This window comes from Puntigrus tetrazona, chromosome 16 (assembly GCF_018831695.1).
Source record: "Puntigrus tetrazona isolate hp1 chromosome 16, ASM1883169v1, whole genome shotgun sequence".
Taxonomy (NCBI): Eukaryota; Metazoa; Chordata; class Actinopteri; order Cypriniformes; family Cyprinidae; genus Puntigrus; species Puntigrus tetrazona.
The window spans coordinates 28,070,508-28,084,593 of NC_056714.1; the positions used below are offsets into that span (position 1 = coordinate 28,070,508).

At 35.1% G+C, this 14,086-nt stretch overlaps 1 pseudogene; it reads left to right on the plus strand.

Annotated features, from left to right (window-relative positions):
* Positions 1–14,086, plus strand: part of LOC122360890 — a 108,932-nt pseudogene that overhangs the window by 88,665 nt on the left and 6,181 nt on the right.

Here is a 14,086-nt window from a genome sequence, read left to right on the forward strand (position 1 = left end):
TAACTCTACATATATAATTTTTGTATTTATATATACATATTAAATATTCTGATACACACACATTTATTATAAAATATATTATATACAATATAGAGAATACATGTTATTAAATATAGCAATATTATTCTATTTAAAATGTGTCACTTGCCAGTTAACTAGTAACTTCTAGTCTAATATGAATCATAAATGATAATCTGGCCCCAACACTTGAGTACTGGTTTATTTTAAGACAGGGCGTCTTTACTAGATGAGGTATATGATTCTGTGGGCAGCGGTATATTAATAATGTATTTCGACTAGGCAGACATCAATAATGAATACAAATAATAATGATGATTTGATGTTATCCTGACTGATTAGCAGTAACAAGTGAAATTTTTATGAAGTACGATTAGGCTTAAAATAATCTTGGCTCGAATGTTTACATTATTCAGTTGCTTCCTCCTTTATTTCCCAGGAGTTTCAAATCTTGGCGTTTGACTCCACTTGGTGATTCAAAGTCAAAATAATTTTCGGGGAAAACATCAGAAATCCTGGCTTGTAATCTGAGCTGTACCAGGGTCCCCGGCGTCCCGAATGCCTCCGGGACACACACACACACACACACACACACACATCTTCAGCGTGAGTGATGTCATCCATCAAGACTCGTTACTCTCTCTCTCTGTCAAAAGCTGTGTTCCAGTGTGCTCCTGCGTAGGCATTTAAGGCAGCTATACTACATGCATCTTCCATAGAAAAAGACAACAGCTTTGATGTGTTGATTCTAAATATAATTCACCAAAAAACACAGCACAGATATTGATAAGGCTATGAAAAATTCAAATGCTTTACTTTGCGTGTGTTTAATAGCATTAGACAAGCCAGATCTTAGAGCGCCCCAATCAGTCACTTGTGGCGTTTTATCATCTGGGTGAGATGCCGTCTTAGAAGGCAGCATGCCAGGTTTCGGGAATGGAGCCGTTCTCTCTCTGTCTCTCTTTCTTTTTCTGTAGTTTATCTCTACAGTTCTTTTTAACAGAAATCTCTGTCTTACACGCCGCCTCGGGGCTATTAAGTGAATCATTAAATCTCTTACTCCTCTTCTCCCAAAAAAAAGGCTAAACCTAAACGCCTTGTTTATTTCAGACTTGTTTTCTGACATTTTAATCTAATGGCAACATGTACGGCAGTTAAGCGGAGTGTCCCTTTTACTGTTTTAGGAGTATATGCAGCCATTTCATACTTTAATGTGCGTTTATTCACTATATTTTTGAATATCGTTTGCAATATGTCTAAAATTGGCTTTATGTAAATAAAACCATGTAATCGAGTATAGATTATTGAACGTTGATAAAATGGCGATATGCGTTATGAAATACTTCATAAATAATGAAATGATGAAAATGAATAATGAGAAGTAAATTACTTTACATATGTGTGTGTTCTTAATATTTTCATTAAGAAAAATATTTTATCATGAGTATCTATAAAGTATAAGCAGCACTACTGTTTTCAGCATTGATAATAACAATGAATGTTTCTTGAGCTTATAATCACTGAAGACTGGAGTAATGATGCTGAAAATTCAGCTTGCACCACAGGAATAAATTATATTTTAATACAAATCTAAATAAAGCACTTATTTAAACAATAATACTATTTCACAATATTTAAGCAATTTTGTTTTTAAATCATAAAAACGTACCAATCCTTAACCACAGTTTTTTAATATATGTTTTTAACACGATTGTTCAGCGTCTTTGTACAAGCTTTCAGGAGTAAAGAAACCGTCACGACTAACTTGCTTTTCCGATGACTCACTCTTTGGTGTGCATCTGTAGTTGTGCCGTTTCAGGGGTCGGCGCTCAGACAGGATGCCGGATGAGTTGAAGGAATGAGGTCACTGCAGGCACAAAAAGGTAACGCAGGATCCGCCCGTGTTTGGTGAAGGCAAGGCCGCCACTGAACTGGCGTAGGGCCAGGCGTTGTCTGGGAATCAGCGCATGGCCAGTAGGGCTTGTTTTACTCTGTGTTAGCTGTGGAGCGGGCCTGACATGTCTTAACACTTAGGGGCAAAGGGGCGGAGAGCAGCTTTATACAGATGCATTGTGACTATGCGGGGTATTTGGAGTCTCTGCGGTGTATCTCTCTCCTCCGGCCCGTCACGGCCATGTCGAATCCTGGTCAATCTTTCCGGAGGCGGACAGGTACGATGCTGTAAACCACTGATTAATTGTTTGATTTTCCTGGGAGCGTGTTTTACAGCTCGTGTCGAATTGTGTGTGTTAGTTCTGCGCGGGGCGTGGCGAGTTTTCAGTGTCAAAGGTCGAGCTGGGCGTTGTTCTTAACAGTTTTCAGCTAAATTAGGACTAGAGAATATGTCTGGGTTATTCTTTCAAAGAAAGAAAAGTAGATATGGTATATGTAAACTGATGCCTATTTTAGGCCCTTTTAAGTTCTGAAATGTTTTGCATATGTGTATTTAATTGTATGAGTAAATTTGATGCATAATTTTAAAAATACATGTTCTGAATTAATACAATTATAATAATTTTGCTAATTTAATGCTAATTTTTAATAGGTTTTATTCATTTCAACAGGTTAACATTTATTTTATAACATTTCAACATTTATTAGATTGTATTAATTCTATATTTTTATAAATTGTTTTAATTATATTCAAACAAATAGAGTTTACTTTTATTTTAGATATTCTTGACAATGTCAAAAAACAAAAACACAAAACACACACACACACACACACACACACACACATACTTTATATATATACATATATATATATATATATACTCTATATATTACTGCATTTATTATCATTTATTTATTTATATTTAAATATCTTATATGAATGTTTAAATATATAATTTTAATTTATTAATTTATATAATGTTCATAAGTGACCCTGAAACACATGAGCAGTCAAAAATGGCACAGGTATATTTGTAGTAAAAATATGTTATGCGGGACAAATTATAGATTTTCTTTTAGGCCAAATGCGATTAACGGATAGTTAAGTAAGATCATGTTCTTGATAAATATATTACAACAACTTTATTTGGACAGCTTTAAGGTAGATTTCTCAATATTTTGATTGTTTTTGTTTGTTTCTGCCCTCGGATCTCAGATTTTCAAATATAGCTGTATCTCAGCCAGATGTCGTCCAATCCGACAAACCATCGTCAGTGAAAACATTGTAATGCAGCTTTCATAATGATAATTTACAGAAAAAAATTGCTATACAAATTGTCAAACAAATATACAAAAATCTCAGAGATCCTTACGTTTTCTGTATATAACTTAATTAAATAGTTTTTCTTTTGATTTCCAGGATACGCACATTTTCTTTTGCTACTTTGTGAAATCAATTGATTAAATAACAGGCGTGCTCATTAAATTGTTCTATTGCATGCAGTTGCGCTGTAGTTTCACACCCGGTTGCGTGCAGCTCCCAAAATGAACACTCAGCAAGCTCCGAGTGCTTTTAATAATTAGTTTTGGCTAGAGATAAAGCGAATAAATCTGGCCAGCTGGTTGTTTTAGGAAACAAAAACAAGGTTAAAACCTTGTCCGAGTGTTTCTCTTATTTTTACAATATCGAAGCAGGCTTTGTATAGCAGTAACGCAGGAGCAGATATATTACAGCATATTTGTCTCCATCTATACGTGTATATATCATCTCACGTGTGACCGTATTACTATGCACTGTGGTTAGTGGATCATTAAAATGTAAGGACACAAATGTTAAGTTGCGATGATATTTAAGCGCGCATGTGTTCGCCGAAAACCCTGTTTCTTATAGATTGAGCTTGAGGTTAATATGCGGTGATAACGTGAACATATGCTTGACATCGTAGCTGTTTTAATGCTTGTGAATGACTGGAACGCCGAACTGACCAATGAAACTGGAATAGCCATCTCCTAATGCATTATTTACCACGGTATTTTTGGAAACAGCGATTTCTTTCATTTGAGCTGGCGTTGGCGCTCTTGAGCTGCTGCGAAGAATGCAATTAACTCGGAGACGGCATAACAGCGCGCGTTTGTGGGCCTGCAGTGTGTGCTCGGAAAAGGCAGATCCTCTTGAGCCAAATGAGTGGGAAGTACATGGCTTGAGCAAACAGCAGTAATAAAATTCAGCATTAGCTGCTAAAGCATATCGCGTTCCTGACCCCGCAGCCAACTCTCCACAAACATGCCTATTTATGCCACGATGGCTTCTCACTTCACGTAGCCTCGTGTGTTCTCCAGCTGAGTACACGCTTGCTTTCATTTTTAATCAAGATTTCAACCTCTTCCAAGCGGCATGTTTAATCAGTACGTCTGTTAAATTTATCATTACCCTAAGGAAAATCCAGCTACATTTGATGATAATTTGTTTTCTTGGCGATAGTTATTTATAGCCATTAGCTGGTCAAGATATTAGTTTTGACTGCTTCGTGAGGCCGACTTGTTCCAGCTGCTAGGAATCTGGGTTAGCTGGGTTTGAGTGTTGCGGCGTTTTGTTTCTGGTTAACCTGTTTGTCCAGAAGGTCTCTGGTTTTTGCTTTGGGATGTTGTAGCAAGTAGCTAAGTCACGATTTTGGTAAAAAAAAAAAAATCTTTAAAGCCCAAAAGCAATATCAGCCATTTTAATACATTTGTTTAAAGTAACAATGTAAACGGGTAATGTGATGTTGAAGTAAAGCATTTATTTTTGTGTTTGGTGTTTATGTGGTTTAAAGCTAATAAAAACCCCATGTTTTTAGGAGTACATCGAGGAGGCCTGCGCCGTTCCTGCCCGTCTGATTGTAAACTCAGTGAATGGTCAACTGGTGGCGCTGCAGTAAATCCTGTGGCAGCGAGGTCAAAGTTCGTTCGAAATGGCTCGAGAGAAAAGCCTTACAATGGAGAAGACCGCTGCCGAGAAACTGGACCACATAACGGGTAAACAGCCCTTCCGTGTCGTAAATGAAGCCAATTTAAGCGATGTTAAATGCCATTGCTTTATACAGATGGAGGTTCAGGGGTTAGGCGTAATAAAATCAAAGTTTCAAAGGTATTAAATTGATTAAATCTTATGCGCCAGTGCTTGCTTTTGCTGATCCAGCACCTGGCGATCGGCAGTAATAAAATCTGCCGACCAAAACTGAAATCAGATTCACGTACAAATACAGTTTTGGATGGCAATCTGCGTTTGTAGATGTTTGTGTGTCTGCTAACTCTAATGTACGATAAATGCATTGGCGTTATTAGCGTTAACTAAAGCGGAAAACCGTTTGGCAAATAAAGCAATAAGTGCTAAAAGCAGATCCAAATTAAAGGAATAAATGATAGACAAATGTATTAAATTAATAAACAAAGTAAACTAATGCAATATCTAACTGAAAATATGAATACAATCTTTAATATACGTATATTAGTGACACGAAGAGTGCATATCACGTGCAAATGCTGTATTAAAAAGTATATTTTTATTTGGATTAAACTATTTAAGCGCTGCTTTTGATGTTGAATGAATTATAAATCGCTATATTTTTGGATACCATAGTTTGGATTTGCATTGTAATGCATGTGGGATTGCAAAGGACATATGAGCGGTACACTTTACAAATTTGTCAAAGAGTATCAACGAGCAAGCATGCTTAAGGCGTCTTAGTGCACCTGTGATATCTTAAATACTGCCTACATCGGCAGTTCACTGAGCTTGAACAGAGTTCAAAAGGATTTCCCTCAAATTCTGGAACCGTTGGCTCTGATTATTCTGATGAAAATCACACGATTAAGATCAAAAATAGGTTCACAAGTGAATGTTACATTATTAGAAATCTTGTCTTTTCATCTCTAGTTTTTTTAGGGTTTTACTGATTTACTGAAATAGGCAGCGCGCATCAAAGCGTTCTGAGATCTTTGCTCTGACAAGTCGCATTCTTGGCATTGGTTTAATTCCAGCTTTCTTTCATTAATTAAAGAGATTATTAGGAGTGGTTGGAGTCGTTTTGCAGTGACGATATTTAAACATGGATAGAAAAGAGAAATCCACACTTGTGTGCACAAGTGAGAATCAAAATTTTCATGTTGAGTTCAAGCAGTGGCGTTTCTTAAAATGAAACAACATTAGAAAGTGCATTTGTAACTAGACAGTCTGTTTGCTACGGTGCTTTGGTCTCTGCACACAGATGTTATAATGACATTTTCTAACTCTCCAATAATGCTGCTCGGCTACAGGCACAGGTAAACACTTTCTTCAGTTTACTGCCATTTCTGTCTTTTTTATTTGTTTCATTTTTTACTTTTTACAATTGGTGCACTTAAATAAATAAATGGATTTATATAATTAATAATATTATATAAATAATAAAATAATAATATAATAATATTTATTTATTTATTTATTTAGAAAAGTTAAATCTGTATGTTTGTTTGTTTGTTTGTTATTTTTAATTATTTTAATTTCCACTTTTATTTCCTTTAATGTATATTTGTTATTTACTTTAATCTGTATATTTGTTTTTAATTTTATTTACTTTTACTTTCTATTAATTCAATGTCTTTTTATTTATTTATTATTTATTAATCTGGATATTTATTTGTTTTGCTTTTAGTGTGTTTTTATTTATTTACCACCATGTGTTTTTAATTAAACTAATTATGACAATAAGTTGTTATTAATATTCAAGTGTTTTATTTATTGTGATTAACTTAGTTAACTAGTTTAATTTTAATTTAGTCTTAAATTTAGACTTAAAATTTTAAAAGTAGCCTACTTTCCAAATTGTGTGTCCACATAGCGCACTGGCAATTGGTGCACTTAAAAATATTTATTTAGATAGATAGATAGATAGATAGATAGATAGATAGATAGATAGATAGATAGATAGATAGATAGATAGATAGATAGATAAATTTGCTGATTTTTTGTTTTGCATTTTATTTTCACTTTTATTTCCTTTAATGCATATTTTAATGTTTGTTTATTTTTTGTTCAATTTTGCTTTCTATTTAATGTAATGTGTTTTTATTTATTATTTATTTTAATCGGACATTTTGTTTGTTTGCTTATTTATTTTGTATTTAATTTAGCTTTTATTTATTTTTTTGTTTTTTTGTTCTATTATGTTTTTGTTTTTATTTTTTTAAATAATTTTATTTATTTGTTGTGAAAATCACAGAAACTGTTTTTAGACATGTCCTGAATTCTAGTGGCTGCAAAAACTGCAGTCATTAGCATTAAGCGTGGTGCTGCACGTGTGGAATAAAGAGCTCAAGCAGGTCCGCAGCGGTAACATTTTAGCTTGACCTTTCTCTGAGGCGGGTTCTTTCCAGCGCTCTCATCTGCGCCAGTGAAGTGTTGTATTGCGTGGTGTTTCGGGTATGCGAGGTGGTCCCGTGCGTCGGCGACTGCGGTCAGTATATCTGGGTCGCTGAACCTGGGCGTGTGGAAGGTCAGTAGCGTGGATCTGAAGGGCTGTGGAAGAGGCGTTCAGACCAGAAGAGAGTCAGGTGGCGTCCGAGATGCCTTTCCTTATGTTTTACTGGACTGCGCCTGTACTCTACTGCCTTTGACGGTCTGCAGGTGTATGTTGAACACGGTGGGCGGTCCCTCGGCCTTGATGGGAGGACTATCTGTGTGATCCAGAGGAGATGCCGCGGGGCGGCCGTCTGCCTGTCGAGGACTGTGTGCTCTGTCCGACTGGAGCCCCTGGACCCGTGTGACCTGGTCAGGATTAGCTCTCACATCCGTTTAAACTCTGCATCATTTTGATCTCCGTAATATTTATGCCTTCTCCAGAAAAAACCCTGTAATGCTCATACTTCAGAAGTCTCAGCGGTTTGTTGGCGCGTCAGATTTGCCAAAGAGAAGCGGTGTCTGCAGTCATAAAAAAACTGAAACAAAAAACAGCATAAACATTTTTCAGAGAGAAACAACTAAACCACTATCCATCTATTTTAAAGCATTATGCACAATATTTTTCTATTTTATAGGTTTAAAACATACATTTTAAGAGTTTTTGTGTTCTATTTATTTTTATTTCCTTTAATTGCAGTACTTTAACACAACAGTTTGTACATTGAATTCTTGTGAAGGTTTTCAATTAAATTTTCTTTTGAATGTTTTTACTTCAATTAAATTTTTAAATCGATTTAGTAATTCAGTTAACATGTACAATTCAGTTATCAATTATTATTTTCTAATTATAATAAGTAATAAGTATTTAATTTTTTTTTTTAGAAAAATATATTTGTATTTGTTATAGTTTATTGTATTTAGGTCCGAAATTGATTTGTAATAGTGTTAATAATTGTGCTTTTGTAATTTTACAAGTATTATTTTATATCTTTAATTTACTTATTTATTATATAGTTATAATTTGAACTTAATTTTTATGCAAAAGTATATTTATTTCAATTATTCATAATTATTCATCAATATTACATTTTTTTATCTAATGCTTATATTTCAATATAACTATTCAAAACCCCTTAAAAACAATAGCAACACTGATTAACACGAACAACTCCTTTTTTTTTTTATCCTAGCGTCTGAGACATCTAAGAAATCCTTTAAACCACGCCAGGCAGTCTGAGCAATAACATTTTTTTGGCTTACGCGAACAGGGGCATCATTTATCCTGGGCTTATATGGTTTCACTTAGGCCAGCTGACATTGAGACATAAATAGTGGCATAAAAAATGAAGAGCAGGTCACTTTTTGGGCAGTAAATGAACAACTTGAGGGAAATACAGAGGGTATAGGCTGCTGGCCTGGATGAACAGCGGTCCGTTTATCTGCAAAGCCGTGTTCTGGAAGAGGAGACCGGGAGAGAGGCGGCGTTTGCGCTGCGTCTGCCTAAAGGAAGGACTGTCGGTCAGCATGCAGACCAGGCCCTGCCTGAACACGAAGCTGTTTTCACTACAGCTACAACATCACCGGTGAGTGGGAAGAGAGACTAGCGGCTTTCCTAACTACTCAATCCGACTTTCCCTGTAGTTCTCATTAAAATGCAAAGTAAAGTAAATAAAGCAAAATAAAGAAAAATATAACTATAAATAAATAAATACCATCCGTTTAGTAAATGTGCTTGTTTGTAGGGCTGCATAATGCTATAACAATAGGCTATTTATTTTTGTATTTAATGTAGCTTTTGTCATTTTAATCTGTTTATTAGTTTATCGGTTGATCAGTATTGTATTGTTTTATTGGCTAAATTATTGCAGAACTAAGAATATATCATGTATATTATTTTATTATTTATTTTTTAAATGAAACAAAGTGTCCAATTTTAAATTATTGCTACTAATGCTGACTACAGATACATGCCTTCTAGAAATATGAGTATTGAAATTTTCACGATTGAAAAAAACAAAACAAAAAGAATCATTTGTACATTAACATAGTAAAATAATCATGTATTTATGGTCGGCTTAGAATTTTGTCAAATGGTTTGCCGTGCATTCTTTAGTTTTTATTAATGATCCAAATCAGTTATTAAAATAACTCTTTTGCCACATTTTGTCTCTAAAAAATGCTCCACAGTACTGCCGATAAGATAGCTTGTGAGTGGCTTTTCTTGCTGACTTGAGCAGCTTTTGCTCCTGCTCCTTGTAGCCTGCTGTTTTTAGCTCTTCCAGTCCGGGCATTTTCCATGGCCTTCCTTTTCTCTCACTGTTTTTGAGTTGAATGGAGTCATTCAGGAGTTTGGATCATTACTGGAGCTCCGACTTCATTCACGGTTCCCCCTCCAAGAGCGTCAAAGCGGCGCAGCGGTGCCACTGTGTCCTCAAACCGTCCGCTCGCTTGTTATGTGACGACCTCTGACCCAGGACGTGCAGTTTAATGAGAACCGCGGGGTGAAATCTGTGCGTGTGTGTGTGTGTGTGTGTGTGTGTGTACTCTCGGGCTGGGCACGCCGCCAATTAAGTGCCAGCGCTGTGTGTAGAATCGGTCTCAAGACCGGGGATGCTGGACTGCGTTAGAAGTGGCCCGGCAAATCTGTCGACCTCAAGTACTCTTGAGAAAGGTTTGCGCATTTGTTACAGACACCTCTTTTTATGAAATTCGTTATTTTCTTCTCCAGTGCCAGAGAAGAATAGCGTCTGATTCAGCGTTAATGAAAAGACTGTTTTAATATCGCGGGATGTCGCCATATTTTGATCGTTTTAAATCATTGAGAGAGATTTTCTTTAATATATAGTTTTACTAAAATAGTAAGATATTTTGGTAAAACATTATTCAGACCTGAATTATTTAACGGTTCTTGAACCAAATTTAAACAGATAGTTTATGTATGTAACCAATTTCTTTGAATGGTGTTTTGCCAGTTTTTAGATATGAAAAACTATTCAAAGGATTTTTTTAAGTGTCTTTTGCTCAGAAAAAAAAACCAATAATTTTGTAAATTATCATTAACATTTCGTTTATTTATTTTATTTATTTATTTATTTAATAGATTTTATTTATCTCCAGTTATTTCAGTCTTGAGAAATCACTCTAATATCCTGATTTGCATAATTTGAAAACAGTTGCTCCTAATGTGGAAACCGTGACAGTTATTTTTTTGTTCTTTGATGAATAGAAATTTCAAAGGTCAGCGTTTACTTGAAATAGATTTTTTTACTTAAATGTCTGCTACTGTCCCTTTTGGATGATTTGGTTAATCTTCCAGTGAATAAAACTGACAATATATATATATAAAACTGCATTTTTACTAACCCCAAATTAAATTGTATGTTCCTCTACAATGTGCCCAGCAAACTAATGCATAAAAGCAAAAATGTAACGTTTAAATCACAAATCTGCACTTCTGAGTATATCTACCAGTATAATATTGAAGGATCAAGTGGAGAAGAAGCAAGGTTATTTTGTATAGAGCTTTTAAACTGTAGGTTAATGAAAAGAGATGGCAAAAGATCCAGTCAAAACCCACAGCTCTGGTCATTTAATTGGACCCTGTAGGCATGTGATCAGCTATATGCATGGCATGTCAACCTGTAACCCAGTTTTCAACCAGTCCACTTTATACCCAGGTTACAGATCTCTCTCTGCAGTGTGGAACTACTTTGAGTACAAAAATTTTTTTTTCACGAATGCTCATTTCTTGTCTTATTTCTTTCTGCAGCTGCGTGGAGAAGAAATGGCAGATGAACAACTTCCTGTGCGGTGGAGTGTCCAGTCAGCTGCAGCTCTCTGATTGAGTCAGCATGGTCAGACTGCTCACAGACCTGTGGCCTTGAAGGTGAAGCCTGGATAAAGGACAAATATGCTTCTTTCTGCTGTATTAAATGTATTTTTTAATTTGTCAGATGCACTTGAGTTTTAAAAGTTTAAGACAGTTTGATTCTTAAGCTGCATTTATTTGATCACAAAATGCTGTATTATAATATTATGAAAAATATTACTATTTACAATAGCATTTCTATGTTTATATATATATATATATATATATATATATATATATATATATATATATATATATATATATATATTAACATTCCTGCTTCAGTGTCACATGATCTTTAGAAATCATTCTGAAAAACGATTTACTGCTCAAGACACATTATTATTATTAATATAAATGCATATCAAAACAGTTTGTGCTGCTTCGTATTTAAAGTGCCCCTATTATGGATTATGAAAGGTTCATATTTTGGGTTGGCGTCCCAAAACAACGAGTTGCATGCAAAGCAAAGTCGTTTTTATATATATATATATATATATACATTTACTTTTACCTCATTTGTTCGCGACTCCCGAACAATATGTTCAACGATTCATTACATGAAGCCCTAGTTTACGCGATGCTAATTTGCCGTGATTGGCGATTTGATTTAAAAAGCAGCGTCCTGGGCCTTTAACGTTACAAAGCATCATATGCAGCATAAAAGTATTGTTTTATAAATTGGGACGTGCGTAAATGGCCAGTAAATACATACACAAAATTTTTAGCGCCTTAAATAGCAACGACTTACTGTTTTGCGATTTCAAAGAAGAAAGCAACAAAACAATGGCCTTGGTGTTGCTAGCGCGATCGAGAAGAAATCGTAGGCTGTGGGTGAGCACCTTGGGGAAAGATAAAAGAAAAGGCAGCATAGGAGGGATGGAACTAGAATTCAAAACCACGAGATGAGAAATGGTGGACTCTGAGAGGTACTGTTCACTTGAAAACAGATGGGAAGCAGCGCTGAATGAAACTGACAGTCTGCCATGCCAAACACTTCTAAGATAAGGCAGAAAAAGCAGAGAAGCGGGACAGAAGCGGTGCATTGTGTGCAGTTTATACTAAACACATGTGGGATGAGCTGAGAGTTATCTGGACTGCCGACTACCTTGAGCTAGAAACTGAGAGATGAGTGTATGGAGATGTGTGTGTGTGTGTGTGTGTGTGTGTGTGTGTGTGTGCCGCAGAACACCAAATCTGTCAAAAACAGGATCAGGTCATATATCACTCCAAAAAATCCAAACTTTTGTGACTTTATTTTTCACTATCATTCAAAGTCACAAATTCGATAAGTTTTTTATTTATTTAGTTTTTGGAAAGAAATTAATAGTCATTATCCAGCGAGGATGCAGTGCATTTATCAAAGTGGCATCAACGCTTGTTTGTATTACAAAGATTGATATTTTAAATAAATGCTGTTCTTTTGAACTTTCCGAGTCATCCAGGAGCCTTGAAAAAAGTATCATGGATTCCGCAGAAACTGCAACTATTTCCAGCGTATTAAAATGATTTCCAAAGGGTTATGTGACACTGAGTAATGATGCTAAAATTGCTTTGCATCACAATGATAATTAGGTTTTTAAAGTATATTTAAAATACAAAACTGCTATTTTAAATTTTAATATTATTTCAGAATATTCCTGTTTTCTTACTTTAGTTTTGATAAAAGACCTTCTTTTAAAACTTAAAAAAATCACTTTGACCCAAAGCTTTCTATAATACTGCAAAAGTCTCTTCTAAAAAGAAAAAGTTATAGTGAGTGAAGTATTTATAACTATATAAAAAGTAGTGCCGTCAGATAATTAATCATGATTAATAAAAATTTCATAATAACGTTTTTGTTTGTTGTAATGGTTTATGCTTTTCTTTAATATTTTTGTAATATATGTGTGTGTGATTATTATATTAATTATGTATATAAATACACACACATACAGTAAATATTTTGAAAATATATATGCATTTGTGTGTGTGTGTGTGTGTGTATATATATATATATATATATATATATATATATATATATATAATTTTTATTTATTTTTATAATTTATCATATATAAAAATATATTATTCTTAAATATATATATATACATGCATGTGTGTGCATTTATATATACATAATAAATATACACAGTACACACAGATGTATTATGTAGCGAAACCTTTATTACAATGTAATAAAAGTAATAGAAGACAGAAGATGATATTTGAGGTCGGCCGTGTTGCTCTCCGTGGAGCTAGGCTCAGACTCATTTCCTGTCTTCTGTCTGGACTCCTCAGGAAGATGTGGCGCAGACGGGCCCGGTGGTTGAGGCGTCTCAGGGCGACAGGCCGTGTCGGCTCAGATGGAGCAGTGGAAGCCGTGTCCTGTGAGACCCTGCTACAGATGGCTTGGTGCGACGATAGTCCCGAGTGCGTGCCGAGTCTTTCTCAGTTCTTACCGATCAAGCGGCTGAATGTAAATGCACAGATCCAGGATTCATCAAATCCAAACCCTTCACGGCGGCTGCAGGATGAAGCTTCATCACAGAAATGCATTCACGTTCAAAGAAAACGTTCAGAGTTTGGTAGACTTCAGTCTTTGCGGAGGGTAAGTTTATATTTCAAATTCGCATGTTTTTACGCGATTCGCTTTATTTGATCGCATTCTTTGAACGTTCTGGTAACTGTAAGTCAACTAATTCTCATTAATTTGCAGCTAGGTGTCTGCTAACTCTCCAGAATAGACTGATAGTGGTTTAATAGAATAAGTTGACATATACTTTAAACTATGGACCAAATGTTGAAGTTATTGAGACCCAGTCTACTAATGCTCTAATGACTGCTAGCTGACGTGTAGTTAGTAAAATGTCTTTAGTGGACTATCGGAATAAATGTCCGCATTTTTT